We start from the raw sequence: 20,227 nt of genomic DNA on the forward strand, positions 1-20,227 counted from the left end.
TTTTGCCGCTCTGAGAGAGTCTCTGCAACCCGTACCTCCGGTACGGTATGCGAGCAGACAGGACGGGCCAGCTCCGCTGACAAGGCAGACCGATCCTTCCAGGGCTTTATCAGATTTACATGATAAATCTGTTCAGGTTTCCGTTTACCTGCCTGGTATACTTTGTAGTTTACTTCACCAACTCTTTCCTTGATCTCAAAGGGGCCCTGCCACTTTGCCAGGAACTTACTGTCCACCGTGGGGACCAGGATCAACACCCTATCTCCGGGTGCAAACGTACGGATCTTGGCGCCCCTATCGTAGATTCTTTTTTGGGCTCCTTGAGCCTGTATCATGTGTTCTTTGACGATAGGCATAACAGCCGCAATACGGTCCTGCATTTGTGTGACGTGATCTATCACTGTTTTAAATGGAGTGACCTGACCCTCCCAGGTTTCTTTTGCAACGTCTAACAGTCCGCGAGGACGTCGGGCGTACAATAACTCGAAAGGCGAGAATCCCGTGGAAGACTGGGGTACTTCCCTGATGGCAAAAAGCAAATACGGAAGTAAATAGTCCCAGTTCTTCCCATCCTTGTCTATCACCTTTCTCAGCATCTGCTTCAGAGTTTTATTGAACCGTTCAACCAACCCGTCTGTTTGAGGGTGATACACGGATGTGCGTAACGGTTCGATTTGTAACAATCGGCAGAGCTCCTTCATTATCCTGGACATAAAGGGGGTCCCCTGGTCGGTGAGTATCTGTTTTGGTATACCGACCCGACTAAACACATGCACCAGCTCCTTGGCAATCATCTTGGTGGCCGTGTTACGCAAAGGGATGGCCTCCGGGTAACGAGTGGCATAATCCAAGATGACCAGGATATGTTGGTGTCCACGTGCAGACCGTGGAAGGGGCCCAACTAAATCCATCCCAATCCTCTCAAACGGGACTTCAATAATAGGTAGGGGTACCAAAGGGCTACAGAACCGGGGCTTAGGTGCAGAGGCTTGGCAGTCAGGACAAGACTCGCAATATACACGAATATCGTGATGCATGCCTGGCCAAACAAAACAGTGTAATATCCTTTCGGTGGTTTTCTGGACTCCCAGGTGACCTCCCATCACATGTCCGTGGGCCAGGTCCAGCACCTGTCGCCGGTAGGGTTTTGGCACGACTAATAGTTGCACCGTATCTTCCCCTTTTTCTCTATCTGATAGAGTAAATCATTCTCCAGAACCATGTAAGGATATGCCAGCCTAGAGCCAGGTTCTACGGTTACCCCATTTATCACTTTCACATTTGTCCTAGCCTGAGAAAGGGTAGGATCCTTTATTTGCTCACTTTGGAAGTCATCTTTCTGAACTTCTAAATCCGGCAAACGGGGAGGTGGACGGCTGTCAGCCTCCTCCTCTTCCCCGGTCTCCTCATTATCACCCGCCATGACTGAAAACGGGAACTGCAGGTCATTTCCCGCAGACTCTTCCCCCGAGTCTTCCGGGGAGACCTCTTCCAGGGGTTCGGGACCCACACGCTCCCTGGGAGAAGAATCATGTACACTATTACCCGAGGGCATCAACTGATTCTCCCACAATTGCCAGAAGTGGGGAAAATCCCGGCCCAGGATAACATCATGCAATAACGCCGGGACGAGTCCCACTTTATGTTGCACAGACCCATAGGAAGTAGTAATGCATATGACCGTGGTGAGGTACGAACAGGTGTCTCCATGCACACACGTTACAGAAAATTTGTCTGATGGTCCAGTCGGGGCTGACACCAGACTGGCCTTCACCAGAGTCACCACACTTCCCGAGTCTAACAATGCCACCACATTTTTGCCATCAACAGTTAAATCACACAAGTGTTTTTCCACATCCTTTTGACCGGCATTCACACTCACTACCCGTGCAACCATAGACATGCGTTTTTTAGAGTCTGTGACGTCGCACTGCATGGGTTCAGTAGTGACCGGACAGTTCGCAGCAATATGTCCCATCTCTTGGCAGCGGAAACACCTAACGGGCCCCTTGCTTAGACCATAGTTCGTTACTCTCGGCCTCGCAGTGCGGGCAGTCCCGTTTTCCTCCCCCACTGTCTTAGGGCTTTTTCCATCTCCCCTACTCCCTGGAACAGTCTTACCGGTTCCACGTGGAGATGATGAAGAACGAGGTGGGGTAGCGTCGTCTCGGAGTCCTTCCGCCACGGAGTAACATTCAACCAGACCCACCAGTTGATCTGCCGTCATAGGATTTCCATGGCTTACCCACTTCCTCAGGGCTGGCGGTAGAGCTCTCAGGTACTTGTCCATGACGACTCTCTGGATTATCTCTGGCGCTGTCAACACCTCGGGTTGTAGCCACTTCTTCGTCACGTGGATCAGGTCGAACATCTGGGACCGCGGTGGTTTATCCGGCTGATAAGTCCATTGATGCACTCTCTGTGCACGGACAGCGGTCGTCACTCCCAGCCGGGCCAAGATCTCGGCTTTCAGTTTGTCAAAGTCCTGCGCGGCTTCAGGCTCTAAGTCATAATAAGCCTTTTGGGCCTCACCGGAAAGAAACGGGGCAATCAGGCCGGCCCATCGTGCCTTTGGCCATCTTTCTCTCACCGCCGTCCGTTCAAACGTGGTCAGGTATGCCTCGACGTCATCTTCGGTTGTCATTTTCTGCCAGTACCGACTCACGTGAATCACTCTCGACTCGGCTTCCAGGTTAAGCTCAGGTAAGCTTGCCAAGCGCTGCGCCACCTGCTGGAGAAGCGAACGATCGGTAACTGTCATGTCCACCAACTCCTTCAGCTGGGCCATCATCACCCGATTAGCTTCTTGCTGGACGGCGGTGGATTGTACCAGCGCTTTCACCACGTCCTCCATGCTCATGCTTGCAACGTGATGCCCGCGTTCTCCACCACAATGTGATAAAACACTCAGGGATCGCCTTTGCTGGGGTCAAAGGTCACGTGCATTCAGCATGAAACTCAGGCGCAGAGCTGGGATTCGTGTATAACTGACCCTGGGTCAGGTTTATTAACGGTGAAAGCAATGCAAAAGGAAATAAAACATAAAACAAATCCTTGCCTGTCCAGCACTAACTAAACAATGGACAACCTAACTACCAACTGGCGGGCTTCTCCCGTCCAGCCAAACCACAGTTGCAGTGGGCACTGCTTCCACTCACGTGTGTCTCTCATACAGACAGGCTCTCTGTGTTCCCAGGCTGAGACACTCACACAACCACCTTGCATCCTTTTATATCCACCTCCCATTATTCATTAGCAAGCAGGTGCGATACTGACCAGACTAGGCCACATAGGAAAGGAATCTGGGCGAGATATACCTGCCCTCATCCACTATTCCCACATGATTCTCACACATAGTAGATCAATTAGATCGTTGCCCTTCCCAAAGGGTCATTTAGACATTTATTTTCAAAACTCGTTGCCCTGAGAGTAGTACCGCTCGGGAGGATCTGCTTTGCAAATTGGAAGAATTTGTTCAGTCGCATTACCTCCCTAACTGGAGGGTCAAATGTTTGAACAAATTCCTGTCTGTCAAGTAAGATATTAAATGGGGAACACAAATGTTTAAGTATATGAATACCTTTCATTATCCACCAAGAAAAAATTTGTGGCCCACGGCCTGGCGGGAACATGGGGTTTTGTAATATAGCTGTCAGGGGAGAAGGGCTTTATTGTAAGTTATATTTAAACCAGACTTTCCTCCAAAGAAGCAACGAGTGGACTGTAAAAGGAGCCACATTCATTAGCCCCCGTGGAAGTTGGTCTGTGGTCCACATTAGGCCTGATAAAGAGAATGGTTTGGAGAGAAATGATTCCAGAATAACCCATCTCGGACTATTGGGATATGAACACGCACTTATTAATGGAGCAATCTGTGCCGACTTGTAATAAAGTGTAAAATTAGGGAGGGATAAACCCCCTTCTTTTCTGTGACGGAACATAAGTTTTTGCACAATTGTGGGTTGTTTTCCGAGCCAAAGAAACTTAGACATCATAGAGTGTAACTGAGTGAACATTCTGGCTGGTACCATAATTGGGAGGGACCTAAATAGATATAAGAAGCGAGGCAGTGACACCATTTTTAATGCATGTATTCTGCCGAGCCAGGATAACTTTGAGGAAGCCCATCTATCCAAGTCCCTCTGGAAGTTTTGGATCAGTGGAGTGTAATTCCACCTAAACAGAGGTGACCTGTTGGCTGTTAAGTTGATACCCAGATATGTTAGATAATGTTCTTTGTGTATAAACCCAAAATGGGAGGCTATATTAGTTTGCTCTTAGGAAAATTTACAAATAATGCTTCGGGTTTATCAATGTTAATTTTTAACTCTGAGACCTTCTCAAATTCGTGAAGGAGGGAAAACAAGTGAGGGAGTGTAGTGTGGGGACTTATTAATGTTAGCAGGAGATCATCCGCAAAGAGGCTGACTTTATATTGGTCTCCCATATTCTCAGGGCCCAGGATATTCTGATCTCTCCTTATTGATTCCACAATGGGTTCCATTACAAGTGCAAAAAGATCCGGAGATAGAGGACAGCCCTGCCTGGTACCCTCTGAATATTAATTGGAGGGTGATGTGGTGACGGGAGTTTTACATAAGCGATAGGGCTATCATATAACAATTGGAGGCACTTTATAAGTTTAGGGGAGAATCCGACTTCCGATAGAACCGTAAAGAGATATGTCCAGGACGCCGAATCGGAAGCCCTCTCAGTATCTAATGCAGGCAGGAGAAGTCGCTTTCGCTGTAGGTTAGTTGTATGAATAATATTTAACGCTCTCCTAATATTATCTGGGGCCTGTCGCGCTGGTATAAAACCAACCTGATCCCGATGGATGAGGTGAGGGAGGATTTTATTGATCCTGTTAGTCACAATGGATGTAAAGATTTTGAAGTCAATGTATAAGAGGGATATAGGTCTATAATTTGTTGTGAGATGATCTTTCTTAGGATTAGGGATTACGGTTACATGCGCCACGTAGAACTCAGGGGGCAGCTGTGAGCCATTTAGTAGTGAATTACAGAGGTTTTTATAGGTGGTGTCAGCACATCGCTGCATTTTTTATAATATATTGCTGTAAGACCATCCGGTCCCGGGGACTTTCCTTTTTTTTAGGTTTTTGATTGATGAAACTATTTCCTCCTCAGAGATGTGTAAATGGAGTTGTTGTGCCGCGGACTCAGTCAGGTTAGGTAGATGTAGTGTGTGAAGGAATGACTCCAGTAGTGAGGGGGGTGATTGTGGGGGCGAATACAAACTCTGGGGGTATTCATTATAAGTGCTATACATGACATCGGGGTGGGCTGAGGTCTGACCCTTAGGGTCTTTTATAGAGGAGATTATATGCAGTGACTCTCTCATTCTGAGCTTACGAGCGGCATCTTATTAGGCTTATTGGCATGGTGATAAAACGCGGCTTTACTCCAAGTTAGCGCCTCTCCGTTCTGGTGGTGAGAATGGCGTCTAATTGTCATTTCATATCTTGTATTTGTGTAGATAAGTATAGGGGTGAAGAGCGCTGATTGGCCAATTCTAACTCCTGCAGTTTCTCCTCCAGTCTGGGCTGTAATTCAGACCTTTCTTCTTCCTGTCGGCCGATAACTTATCACAGAACCGGGAATAGATTTTCTGTGCGCGAGTCACATTGCTCCAAGTGAGGCCTCCTCCGCTGTGTGAGTTTAGGGGAAATTTGTTATATCTTCTCTTATAGCGGTTACAATAGAGATTTGGGCATTTTAGCTCCTGGTGTGGAGTCGATAGCACAATCATATGCCGCCATATAGTAGACGGCCGGTAACTGGTGAGAATTCCCTCCTGTGTGGGGTCTATTTCCCTCCAGAGAAATCACACGTTACATTCCACACATAACACTGTGTAGAGAAGGCGGCGCGGGGTAATTGTGCCAGTAGTGAGGGGCGAATAATGGCGGGAATGTCACTGACTGAGGAGAAGGCTCCATGGAGGTCTGCACTCCGGAGATCATGTGACCCCTGACTCCTCCCCTCCTGTGACCTCATCACAGGTCCTGTGCACAGAGCAGCCATATATGTGGAGTGCGGCTCTGCAGGTTAGTGATGGGCAGTCCGGCTCTTCTGGCTCCTTTCCCCACTTTTCTCCCTCCTGTCCCTTCACTATAAAGCCTGGGCCTCATTATACAGCTGTACAGGGGTCTAGTGAAGGCTTTTTAGCCCTTTCCTCAGACTGTAGCACCTGGGCACAGGCCCTCACTCCTGTCCCTTCACTATAAAGACTGGGCCTCATTATACAGCTGTACAGGGGTCTAGTGAAGGCTTTTTAGCCCTTTCCTCAGTCTGTAGCTCCTGGCACAGGCCCTCACTCCTGTCCCTTCACTATAAAGCATGGGCCTCATTATACAGCTGTACAGGGGTCTAGTGAAGGCTTTTTAGCCCTTTCCTCAGACTGTAGCTTCTGGGCACAGGCCCTCACTCCTGTCCCTTCACTATAAAGCCTGGGCCCCATTATACAGCTGTACAGGGGTCTAGTGAAGGCTTTTTAGCCCTTTCCTCAGACTGTAGCTCCTGGTCACCATGTGATCTCACCATAACCCTAACAAGCTAATTAAGGTGTGAAATCTTGATCAAAATCATCTCAGTACACAAATCTCCAAGGGTGCCCAAAGTTTTGCATCACCCTTTTTCCTTTTTGCAATTCTGAAATTGTAAAAAAGTCTATATATATATTTTTTTAATATTATTTTTGCCTAAAATACAAAGGCCATGTGTCATCTTAGAGGTTCGGCCTTTTAGAGATCATTTCATCTTCATCTTACTACTGCTCACAATAACGGTCATTTTGACCCGGGGCGCCCACACTTTTACATGCCGCTGTCAATGCTCCATCCCGTTGGTGCTCAATATTTAATAGGGTCTTACTATTAAACTTAATGAAAAGTTTGGTGAATTTCTTTGAGCTGTTATTACTAGAGATGAGCGAATATCGTCGGAGAAGTTGCTATTGGCTAATATCGCTTACCGAATAGCTGCATCGGGACCCCGGATCCCTGGAGCGCTCCCAATAATCAGCTGCATGTGTCGCCCTCCATGCAGGTGCTGTGACTATCACACAGCGCGACACACACAGCTGATTATCGGGAGCGCTCCAGCACACTGAGTCCTGCACACACTGAGGCCCCGATCATGTGACCCCCTGACTCCTCCCCTCCTGTGACCTCATCACAGGTCCTGTGCACAGAGCAGTCATATATGTGGCAGACACTCCTGGATCTTCTGCTTTCTGGGCCGGTTCATCCTGTGAGTCCTATTAACCCTTTTGCTCCCTGTATTCTCCTTTCTGACAGGACAATATCTGAATTCGGATAGTGTGACAGGAATTTAATCAATGTGGAAGGAAAAAATGACAATTTTACTTTATTTCCTCACAAAAATGTGACTTTAGCCCCAAAATTGGCGGCGTAACAAATCCTTATTTTCCCCACTGTAGTTTGTAGACTCCATATACAGATCCCTTAAGTGTGAAAAGAGCTGAATTCCCCACTTAAGTTATTGCATTTTGGAAATTGCCCCCACTGGGAATTTATCTCCAGGTAAAGGCACAATTGTGTCTCCATGGGGGTTGTGCTCACAGCCCAACATCGTGGCCTCCAAAGAAATGCCACCCCGCACCATTACTGACCACTGCCAAACCGGTCATGCTGAAGGGTGTTGCAGGCAGCAGATCGCTCTCCACGGCGTCTCCAGACTCTGTCACGTCTGTCACATGTGCTCAGTGTGAACCTGCTTCCATCTGTGAAGAGCACAGGGCGCCAGTGGCAAATTTGCCAACCCTGGTGTTCTGTGGCAAATGCCAAGCATCCTGTACGGTGTTGGGCTATCAGTACAACCCCCATCTGTGGACGTCGTGACCTCAGACCATCCTAATGGAGTCAGTTTCTAACCGTTTGTGCAGACACATGAACATTTGTGGCCTGCTGAAGATCATTTTGCAGGTCTCTGGCAGTGCTCCTCCTGTTCCTCCTTGCATAAAGGTGGAGGTAGCGGTCCTGCTGCTGGGTTGATGCCCTCATACGGCCCCCTCCACATCTCCTAGTGTAATGGCCTGTCTCCTTGTAGTGCCTCCAGCCTCTGGACACTACGCTGACAGACACAGCAAACTTTCTTGCCACAGCTCGCATTGATGTGCCATCCTGGATGAGCTGCACTACCTGAGCCACTTGTATGTGTTGTAGAGTCTGTCTCATTCTACCACAAGTGTGAAAGCACAACCAACATTCGAAAGTGACCAAAACGTCAGCCAGAAGCATTGGTACTGAGATGTGGTCTGTGGTCCCCACCTGCAGAACCACTCCTTTATTGAGGGTGTCTTGATAATTGCCAATAATTTCCATCTGTTGTCTATTCCATTTACACAACAGCATGTGAAATTGATTGTCAATCAGTATTGCTTCCTAAGTGGACAGTTTGGTTTCACAGAAGTTTGATTTACTTGGAGTTATATTCTGTTGTTTAAGTGTTCCCTTTATTTTTTTGAACAGTGTATATAGATAGATTTTTTTTCTTTACGTTGGAGGGTCCAATTCCAGCTATTGCTGTGGGACCTGTGATTTCTATCTACTCCACTGTGTACAGGATAATAGAGTATAATAAAGTAGTTATGGACGTGACGTAACTAACATTGTGCAGTGACTCTGCTTTCCATATAGTGATGGATATTTCTTGTTGCTGAAACTGTGATTTTTTTCCCCCTTTAAACCTTTTTTAAACCCCTCTGATCAGTGCGATCGCACAACATACAAGCATCTGATGGCTCCGGTGATGCCCTGTACTACTGTAGTGCCGTGTATCATCACTGCCTGTCAGTGTAATACTAACGGCCCCATACACATGAGATCAGAGTTGGCTGAACGGTCATTTGGCAGACGGTGATCTCTCCCGACTCCCCCATACACACAAATATTCCAGCTTTCCTGTGGTCTGTATGAGAGAGTCGCCTCCAGACTCCTCTAGAGGAGGATTATCTATAGGAAGAACAAACAGATTATCCTCTGAAATTCAGGATGTCAGATCCTTCTCTGCCCTGACATCATCTGTCGGGAGGCCCCCAAATACATTATATGGTCGGCCAATCCCCCCGAAATCAGTGCTTTCATGGAACTTTAGTCTACTGTGTTTGGGGGCGTTATAAGGTAACTTATTGGACGCTGCCTCTGGCCTAATAGACCTTCATACATTGCAGCCCAGACCCCATTATTAGGCATGTAAGTATCGTAGTAACTAGGCCGCCCCATGCTATCGAGTACTTGGGGGCGGGGGGCATTCAGCCAAACTCTGTCACACCTTCTTACATGTCATGTTTGCTTTTCATAGCAGCAAGTGGTTTTGTTGAAGCCTCATCTGTGCCGTCCCTGCGGTGTACATCTATGTTCTGGGGCCCAAACAGATTCATTTCTTTTTAATAAATGTTCAACATGTTAAAAATTATAAATTTTTTTCTTTTTACAAGAATTGTTGGAGCCAATTTTCTTTAGAAACATTTTAATATCGGCTTTTTCTGGAGTTTTTCTTGTAATATAGGAAAGCCTAAGGCCAGAAATAATCCCCATAAATCACTGTACATGGAGACTTTGGGATCAGATAATTTCTGTCCATTGTGTTTGTGGAAACAAAAAATCTTTTCTAAAAGCCTCAAACTTCTGTGTGTGACTCAGAGCTGAGATCTAACGTGAGAGAAGATTCCAGTGCGGGGAAGACGGGAAACCTTCATATAGACGGCCGGTGGGGATGGAGGCAGTGACCGACTCTGGCCAAATCTGTCTCTAGAGCCGCAGTAGAAGATGAAGATGTCGTCCTCATCATGAAGGAGTTATTTCTCATGTCGTGTGTGATGAATATCTCCTGCAGTATTGCTAATGCCGATTCCAGTGTCGGTAATGAGACGAGAATTAGCGTTATGGAAGATGAGTCTATGAGGAACGTGTTCAGCTGCCGACTCCGAGGAGGAAACTGCTTGTTGTCTGTGGCCTAAATATATAGGTTTTATTAGTAGATGTCAGGGAAGAAAACTAAACCCTGTAAGATAATAAATCTCCTCATATGTTTCCCTTATTATCTCCAGTAATTGTATTATTACACAGGATTCTTATGATGTTACATCGGATCATCTTCTTCTCATTCAGGTCTCTACAATATCGGATCCTCTCAGTGAAGATCTTCTACAAAAGAGAATTTTCCTGATTTACCCATCAAGGATGGATATGGACAGAAACAAGATGGCGGAGAGGATGTTACACCTCACCCTAGAGATCCTCTTCCGTCTCACTGGAGAGGTGAGAGATTCTGATGACGTCACATTACATCATTCTTATCTATGGGAATAACAGATGGACAGAACTGGAGAGGTGAGGACTCTGGAAATGTCTGTAGTGAGATTTATTAATGTGTCTCTCCATAACCAGGATTACACAGTGGTGAAGAAGACCTCTAGTGATCGCTGTCAGGACCCTGTGTCTGAGGGATGGGGAAGACCCCTGAGCCCAATCACGGGGCCTGCACCTCACCCCCTGATCCATGAGGACATCAATCACCAGAAGATCCTAGAACTCATCTACAAGATGATTGAGCTGCTGACTGGAGAGGTGACACTGCTGGGAATGCTGGGACATTATACAGTAACACTATGAAGGGATCGGGGGATGACGGTATCATTGTATGTGTCAGGTTCCTATAAGGTGTCAGGATGTCGCTGTCTATTTCTCCATGAAGGAGTGGGAGTATTTAGAAGAACACAACGATCTGTACAAGGACGTCATAATGGAGGTTCCCCAGCCCCTCACATCACCAGGTAATAGACAGGACTAAATACACACGGCCTATAATTATCTGTATGTAAATAATGAATTCAGTCCCTGTATGTGTTTCCTCCAGATCTATCCAGTAAGAGGACAACACCAGAGAGATGTCCCTGTCCTCTTCTTCCACAGGACTGTAACCAAGAAGATCCCAGTGCTCCCCAGGATCATCAGGTAGATAGAGAGAAGGTGTCAGGAGATCTCCCCTATGATGTGTAGATGGCTGTGAAGGTCTTGTGCTCAATCTTGTTTTATCCTCCAGTATTGTATGTTTTATACTTGTGTAATGAGAACGGTGGAGATGGCAGGATTAGAGCTGATCATAGATGGGACTTCTTACAATATTTGTTTCAGGGTGAAGATCTGACCCATATTAATACTACAGACACAGATGTGAGAGATGATGAGTGGTGTAACGAGGAGATTCCCACATATGACTACCCAGGTGAGTAGTAACCACTGAATGCAGAGAAGTCACAGATTCCTCTCAGTCAACGGCTGTGGCTGCTTTATCGGTGGTGTAGTCCGGCCGTATTACCATGATCACCATTTTGCCTCTAGACCACAACATTCTCCTCCACCCAAAACTGTTCAAATGACTTTGGGTATTGATAGCCCTTTTCTATAGAACTTACAACCTGGAGGATCTACCTACCCCCTGGGATTAGTGTGAGGGTGATCCTTAAAGCGAGATCTATATGATTGCTTGTACCTGACCCAATATAGGCCGAGTGCACACTTAAAGAGTCACACCGAGCACAGAGTTAGATGTCTACTCCTTTCTCAGTAAAGGCTTGCACACAGCTGAAGTTTATTCTCAAGACAAAGAGACAGGAAATGGGTGTCACACAATCTTCTGAGGAGCCAGTGTCAGTCTATGATAGGTCCATTTCAGCTTCACTTCCATATATGGTATCCAGTATCTCAGCTTCTGCATTCCAAGGATTCCTTCCAGGGTGTTGTCTGAAGACACAGATGCCATCTTGGTACACCATATCTGAACTGACTTATATAAGGTTTAATAATTGATTTCATTAGCCATTCTCTCCTTCACATTAGGAGATGCTGACCGTTACCTGCCCAGATCTGTAACTATAAAGCCAAATGACAGCGTACGTAGAATGTGCTGACAAGATAGAAAATCACTTGAAGAAAAATATGCGCTTTAGGTGGTGCTCTGATTATATATTCATCTGTATTACATCCGGCGCCTGCGCAGTAGCATCTATAAGTAAGAGACAGAGGTTACTGCGCTGGCGCCGCTGGTGACATTTTGCTGGATGTAATTTTTTTTCTAAGCCTCACAATAGTCACAATATTATAGGCATTATCACCAATAACATCAATGCTATTATATGCATTATGTAATAATGGGGGCAGGTCAGTGAGGGGTCAGCGACCTGTCATAAGCCAATACAGAGGAATATGTAATCAGAGCACCACATAAAGCCCCGCCCACAGCCCCACCCACAGCCCCGCCCCGAGCACGATAATATCATTAACTGAAAATTACAAATACAGATTAAACAACAACAAGACGGATTTCATCACTAGGTATCGATGTAATCAGTATAACGGTGCTGACCTGACAGTGTCTGTAGGTTACTGAGCACAATCCTGCTGACAGGTTCTCTTTAAGACATCTCCGCTCTGCACTATTATACACAGTTCTCTATAAATGTGTAATATTTCTTCTTGAAACTCATCTGACAGAAAATATTGGACCTTACGATAGTTTAGATTGTGACGTCACCGAGCCCCATACACTAATTACCCCAGAGAGGTTTCACCACTAGCTGCTCATTTATTACTGATGGAGACTGTGGAGTTTGATCATTTCAGTAGATGTTATTGTCTATAGTCACAGTGTTTGATTACAGTAGTGTCCAAAATCCTCTGATTTAACCTCTTCCTGCAGCCAGTTTTGTGTTCCTAATCAGGCCCCATTATTAATATCTGACGTGTGTCACTTTATGTGGTGATAAATTATTCACAGAGGATAATAGGAAACAAATGGATCTTACAAATTATTTTCCAGCTTCGCACTATACCCTACATACGGTTGTACACTACTGTCTGGGCACATGGCAGTGTTCAGAAGGGAAGGAGCGCCACTTAGCTATTTGAATGCAGATCTAGCTGGAATAGTTTGCAGACACAATGTATTGGGAGCACTGTTCATGGTCAACTGGCAGCTCAAAAGATGTCCACCATGAACATGCTTGACTCTATCTTCTCTGCTTTCCATATCCCAAGGATTGCCTTGCTCATCGCCTTATAACACGATTACATGGATCTGGACTTACACAGAGACCCCTAGGCTTGGACCATGGTGTTACCTGCTATTCTGTAGTGTTAGATGGCGAGAAGAATAGTCAGGTAGCTGGGTCAGAACCAGAAGGCCAGAATACAGAATCAGAAGACACAAGAGTAGTCAGTAAACGGGCCACGGTCACAACAGGGGATAAATACACAATCCGCAAGCTGAAAGCAAAAAGCAAAAAACACAAATATCCTAAACTAAAAAGTAAAAAATGCATTATTTGCAGTTTATTTTTTACTTTTTAGTTTAGGATATTTGTGTTTTTTGCTTTTTGTTTTCTCTGGTTAATGGTCATGTGTTAATATGCACTTACATTGTGCATACACATTAACTTACTTTCTCAGTTCAGACTCCAGTTTTTTATTCATTTTATTGTGCATTCAGTGCATATAAGGGTGTGACCGCCCTCTTTTCTGAGCTGGGAAAACCATCCTGTCTGGCCTATGCTTTTACTAGTGGTTTAGTCGCTCGATCCTTGTTCACATTTACGTCACTTGGCAAGTGAAAAGCTTTTAAATACTAGAGTTAGGACTGTCCCACCGGGGTTGCCGTGACGTGGTGGGATGGCTTGTACATTATTTTGATCAAAATTATGTTTACTAAATACCCTTATTATTATTACCTTTATGCATTATTTGCAGTTTATTTTTTTACTTTTTAGTTTAGGATAGTTGTGTTTTTTGCTTTTTGTTTTCTCTGGTTAATGGTCATGTGTTAATATGCACTTACATTGTGCATACACATTAACTTACTTTCTCAGTTCAGACTCCAGTTTTTTAATCCACAAGCTGAGCACAGAGGACTGAACCAGAGAAGAACAGCGCTGTATCTGGCAGATTCCGGCCATGTGCTTTGCGCTTTAGTAGGGTGTGGTACTTTCCAATTGGCTGAAGTAGGGAGCAGATTACTCCAGCTGGACAGCAGGAACAGATCCCAGATGAGATTGGTCACACCATATGCAGAAGCCCTAATATAACTAATTGACAGAAAACCAGAACAGTCGAAATCCCCATAAAGTAATTCCATGTAATTAGTTAATTCACTGATGGTTATAAACTATACACACATGGTCAAAATTGTTCTTACCCCTCGTTTAATGACAAAAACCCACAATGGTCACAGAAATAACTTGAATCTGACAAAAGTAATAATAAATAAAAAATCTATGAAAATGAACAAATGAAAGTCAGACATTGCTTTTCAACCAAGCTTCAACAGAATGTGTAAATCGCGGTGTGTCCACTAATTATCATCACAGGTGTCTACAATCCTGGAATCAGTGAGTGGCCTGTATAGAGGCTACAGATACTCACTGTGGTGTGTGGTGACATGGTGTGTATCACACTCAACATGGACCAGAGTTAGCGAAGGAAAGAGTTGTCTCAGGAGATTAGAAGGAAAATTATAGAAAAACATGTTACAGGTAAAAATTATAAGACCATCTCCAAGCAGCTTTATATTCTTGTCACTAAAGTTGCACATATTATTCAGAAATTTAATATCCATGGGACTGTACCCAACCTCCCTGGACGTGGCCGCAGGAGGAAAATTGATGACAAATCAAAGAGACAGATAATATGAATGGTAATATAGCCCAGAATAACTTGTAAACTGATTAAAGGTGAACTTGAAGCTAAAGGAACATCAGTGTCAGATCACACCATCCGTCATTCTATGACCCAAAGTGGACTTCACGGAGACGACCAAGGAGGACACCATTGTTGAAAAAAAAATCATAAAAAAACAGACTGGAATTTGCCAACCCACATGTTGACATGCTACAAAGCTTCTGGGATAATTTCCTATGGACAGATGAGACAAAAATGGAACTTTCTGGCAAGGCACATCAGCTCTATGTTCTCAGATGGAAAAATGAGGCATATCACAAAAAGAACACTATCCCTACTGTGAAACATGGAGGAGACTCTGTTACGTTCTGGGGCTGCTTTGCTGCATCTGGCACAGGGTGTCTAGAATCTGTGCAGGGTACAATGAAATCTCAAGACTATCAAGGGATTCTAGAGAGAAATGTGCTGCCCAATGTCAGAAAGCTTGGTATTAGTCGCAGGTCATGGGTCTTGCAACAGGATAATGACACACAATACACAGCTAAAACACGCAAGAATGGCTAAGAGGAAAATATTGGGCTATTCTGAAATGGCCTTCTATGAGCCCTGACCTAAATCCTAATGAGCATCTTTGGAAAGAGCTGAAAACATGCCGTCTGGAAAAGGCAACCTTCAAACACGAGACGACTGGAGCAGTTGCCCTTGAGGGGTGGGCCAAAATACCTGTCGAGAGGTGCAGAAGTCTCATTGACAGGTACATGAATCATTTTATTTCAGTAATTGTCTCTAAAGGTTGTGCAACAAAATATTTTACTTTAGGGTACCATCATTTCTGCCCAGGCCTATTTCATGAGTTTTATTTTTTTTAAGTTCTGTGGAAGCGTGGATGAAAAGCAATGTCTGACTTTGTTCATTTTCATAGATTTTTTAATTATTATTTCTTTTGTCAGATTAAAGTTATTTCTGTGACCATTGTGGGTTTCATTAAACAACTGGTACCAACAATTTTGGCCACATGTGTAGAAGGAGTGTATAATTTGACTCCACAGCAACTTTCTGGAAATTAACACGCAGTGGATGTTGGAGTGAAAATTACACATTTGCCATTTTATTACCCAGCACATAGTGCCCAGATTGTGCTCCAGGAGACACCGCAAATTAAGTGGATTCTTCTCATTATAATATTGCTAAATACAGGCATCCTAAATGTTGTTTGCGCACACTGCAAGACTCCGAAGTGAGAGCAGATTTTGCTGGATTGGTTTATAGAAACCTTGTTGCTTTTCAACAGCCTTTGAGCCACTAATCGTGTGGGAACCTCTGTTTTTCCAATGACAGATGATGGACCTGAGTGGGGACTTGTTTTTGTGAGATGAGAATTGGTATTATTTTCGCCTACATAACATTGATTGGTTTCTTTATATTTGATATTTGGGAGGCAGAATGAACAAACAGTTAAACACCGCACACTACTGGTTCATCCAACAAGGTTTTCTATTAGACTGTGAACTGTCATTGACTTGGTAAATAATTAAAGTTTTATACATAGCTTGCCATTTTTATGGACAGTTTAAGTAGAAATGTTCAAAAATATAAAACCAAAGGATATTTTATTAATAAGTAGTAATTGTTTTTTATCTTAGCAGATGACTGTACCAGGAGATCAGAGGGACATTTGACATCTTCAATTTTTAAATCTGATGATCTTGAGATCCTACAAGATACAACTGAAGTGATTGCTATTACTCCAGATATACCATCATCCATTCACAGCAAAGATCTGTCATCTGGTCCTATGAAACAGGTCCCATCTTCTGATTCCTTACTGAGTAATAAGGGAAAGCAATGTCACAAAAGAGGCAATAAAAAACAAACTGCTAGTAAAGCAAAGAAGTCATTCACATGTTCAGAATGTGGGAAATGTTTTACGTGGAAATCACATTTTGTTGCACACCAGAGAACTCACACAGGGGAGAAGCATTTTTCCTGTTCAGAATGTGGGAAATGTTTTACACTGAAATCAGATTTGGTTAATCACCATAGAACTCACACAGGGGAGAAGTCTTTTTCCTGTTCAGAATGTGGGAAATGTTTTATACAGAAATCAAATTTTGTTACTCACCAGAGAACTCACACAGGGGAGAAGCCTTTTTCCTGTTCAGAATGTGGGAAATGTTTTATACAGAAATCACATTTTGTTACTCACCAGAGAACCCACACAGGGGAGAAGCCGTTTTCCTGTACAGAATGTGGGAAATGTTTTAACCTGAAAACAAATTTGGTTAATCACCATAGAACTCACACAGGGGAGAAGCCTTTTTCCTGTTCAGAATGTGGGAAATGTTTTAACCGGAAATCAAATTTGGTTAATCACCATAGAGCTCACACAGGGGAGAAGCCTTTTTCCTGTTCAGAATGTGGGAAATGTTTTAACCGGAAATCAAATTTGGTTAATCACCATAGATCTCACACAGGGGAGAAGCCTTTTTCCTGTTCAGAATGTGGGAAATATTTTAAACAGAAATCAGATTTGGTTAATCACCATAGAGCTCACACAGGGGAGAAGCCTTTTTCCTGTTCAGAATGTGGGAAATGTTTTAACCAGAAATCACATTTTGTTACTCATCAGAGAACTCACACAGGGGAGAAGCCTTTTTCCTGTTCAGAATGTGGGAAATGTTTTCACTGGAAATCACAATTGGTTTATCACCATAGAACTCACACAGGGGAGAAGCCTTTTTCCTGTTCAGAATGTGGGAAATATTTTAACCGGAAATCAGATTTGGTTAATCACCATAAAATTCACACAGGGGAGAAGCCTTTTTCCTGTTCAGAATGTGGGAAATGTTTTCACTGGAAATCACAATTGGTTTATCACCATAAAATTCACACAGGGGAGAAGCCTTTTTCCTGTTCAGAATGTGGGAAATGTTTTGCACATAAATCACATTTTGTTAAACACCAGAGAATTCACACAGGGGAGAAGCCTTTTTCATGTTCAGAATGTGGGAAATGTTTTTGCAATAAATCAGATTGTGTTAGGCACCAGAGAACTCACCAGGGGAGAAGCCTTTTTCATGTTCAGAATGTGGAACAATTTTTAACCAGAAAGGGAGTCTTGTTCCACACCAAATAACTCACACATGGGAGAAACTTCCTTCATGTTTAATCGAAAATAAATCTTGATCACATCAGAGAAGCCATTTTTCCTGTTTATAATGTGGGAAATCTTTTAATAGAAATGAAATATTACTACTAATAATAATATTTATTTTTATATAGCGCTAACCTATTCCGCAGCCCTTTACAGTTTGCACACATTATCATCACTGTCCCTAATGGGGCTCACAATGTAAATTCCCTATCAGTATGTCTTTGGAATGTGGGAGGAAACCCACGCAAACACGGGGAGAACATACAAACTCCTTGCAGATGTTGTCCTTGATGGGAGTTGAACCCAGGACTAGAGCACTACAAGGCTGTAGTGCTAACCACTGAGCCACCTCAACAGACCTTACACAGGGGAGAAGCCTTTTTCCTGTTCAGAATGTGGGAAATATTTTAACCGGAAAGCGCTTGTTAGACATCAGAGCAGTTACACAGGGGAGAAGCCTTTTTGATTTTCTTAATGTAGTCAATATTTTACTTGGAAATCAGCTGTTAATAAACATCAGAAACATCACATAGGGTAGAAGCCTTTTTTTATGTTCATAATGTTGGAATAGTTTTAACCAAAATTGAATTTTCTTAAATGGGTTGTCTCTTGTCATTCCTCATGTATGCTGAAAAAAGGCTAAAACTAAACTTTATTAATTCCAAATGTAAAACTATACCCATAATTCACCCCCTGAATGTTAGACAGAAGGTGACTAATAGAAAAAAACATGTACCCGACATCTCAGTATATAGGGTGAGGTGATGTATACACACTCACTCTCCAAGCCTCACATTTCTATGGGTTTCATTGTCCTCACCAAAGGCGTCATCAGTTGACTATTTAATATTAATCTATATTCAAGCGAGACTAGACAAAAAAAAATTAAAATCATGTTATCTGTAACAGAAAACTAGCCACATATCGGCAGATCCCAGACTTCAAATTTTATACTTCGCATAGTTTTTACATCACGAGGGACACGGATCTATCATTCTACAGAAAATAACCTAGGGGTTTTCAGCCTCGGTTGGAAGAATACAGATCTGCTCCATTCACCATCGCTGAACCATGGATACGTTTGGAGAAGCCAGGTTGTGATCCTCGGATCAACTGGCCTTTTACCTTGTATGGACTGAATGGATTGTCATCTTCCTATGCTTGTCGTTACCTCCTCTCTGTGCGTGCCACAGGTGGGGTAGCGACCCTGGGAGCTAATCAGCGGAAGGGTGAGACTCTGTAATGTGCACTCTGTTGGGTATTTTGCTGGGACTGTTCTATGTGTTATCTGCCTGTTTTGTGGTTCAATAAAGCATTGCCACACTGCATTACCCTCACTGTGTGCTGTCTGAGTAGCATTATGCCCATGTTAAAGGGAGAGCCTGCGTTCAGTGGGATGATCCCTGATCCATCTCGTTTCGGTCAGCGCACTGGGGTGCGCACTGACCACCCCATGTCTCCACAGGCATGCTTCAATAGTCTCAATGGGAGGCTAGAAGCTGCTATAACCCGATCGGTTCTGCTACATGCAGGCAATGATCAGATCACCTGCATGTAGCAGAGTTGCTCACTTGCTATGAGCGCCAACCACTGGGCAGCGCTCATAGGATCCGGCAGTGACAACCATAGAGGTCTGCTGGAGACCTCTGGTTGTCATGCCAACCTATCGGTGACCCGCAATCATGTGACGGTCACTGAAGTGCGGGATTTCTGGCCCATCATGTGCAAGAAAAGATGTAGGCTCAGCGCCGGAGCCCACATCAAAAGGAGGGAGTGTGACATCAGCGTACATTTACACCCGATGTCAGAAAGGGGTTAATGGGGATTGTTTTTACAGAGACAGAAGTGGTAATCAATCATGTATACATACAAATAATTACAGAAATACACAGCTTCTAATGTTAAATAGTATAGAGTTAAGACTAGAAAATATAATTTGTGTAAATCAAGTGTAGATATAAAAATTCAGGCAAATGTCAAATGTTCAAAAACAGCAAAAAGGCAGAGATGCTGACCTGCCCAGACCTCCAAACAAACGCACTATCAGGGTGAGTGCGCCCATATAGTTAAGATGGCGGCAACACAGGTGCAAGAATACTGATGAGACTACCGCTCACAACCTACCAATGTATGGAGGGGCGGTTGCTTGGTATATTAATGCACAATGAAGACTTGTATGCGGCGCTGTTCACACAATGGTAATGCACAGCATCCAGGCTAACAGCCTATTAGTTACGCCCATACTATTAGATCAGGCGGGCTGCCCAGTGCTATCCAAATGCATCCCATGTGAACAGACACCACAGTTTGCAAGACCGAATGGGCCCAACTGCACCCTAAAAAATATAGTGCAA

General features: G+C 44.1%; 1 pseudogene; it reads left to right on the forward strand.

Annotated features, from left to right (window-relative positions):
* Window positions 1-19,199, forward strand: part of LOC141056860 (uncharacterized) — a 94,190-nt pseudogene extending 74,991 nt beyond the window's left edge.
* Window positions 19,200-20,227: the final 1,028 nt, after the last annotated feature.

The sequence above is a fragment of the Dendrobates tinctorius genome, unplaced genomic scaffold, assembly GCF_039654945.1.
Source record: "Dendrobates tinctorius isolate UK_male_01 unplaced genomic scaffold, ASM3965494v1 ptg000200l, whole genome shotgun sequence".
NCBI lineage: Eukaryota > Metazoa > Chordata > Amphibia > Anura > Dendrobatidae > Dendrobates > Dendrobates tinctorius.